Source organism: Olea europaea, chromosome 2 (genome assembly GCF_002742605.1).
Source record: "Olea europaea var. sylvestris chromosome 2, O_europaea_v1, whole genome shotgun sequence".
NCBI lineage: Eukaryota > Viridiplantae > Streptophyta > Magnoliopsida > Lamiales > Oleaceae > Olea > Olea europaea.
In genome coordinates this window covers 24,696,323-24,696,532 of record NC_036238.1, presented here as the reverse complement: position 1 = coordinate 24,696,532, position 210 = coordinate 24,696,323, and positions in this window count along the sequence as shown.

Sequence of the window (210 nt, the reverse complement as noted above, 5' to 3'; positions counted from 1 at the left end):
TCTTAGTATCTATTTTGCAATCTAAGTCTAATTTTGTTCCTCCATGATTAACAGGTTTATCATAATTATTATTTAATTCAAATTTATTACTGTATTTATTTCCTTTGGACGGTTGTTTATCTATTATTTTATCATAAAATTGCTTATATGGTTTATTATACATTGGAGCATAGCTTTCATCTGGATCTATTGATTCTTGTTTAGAGGTTC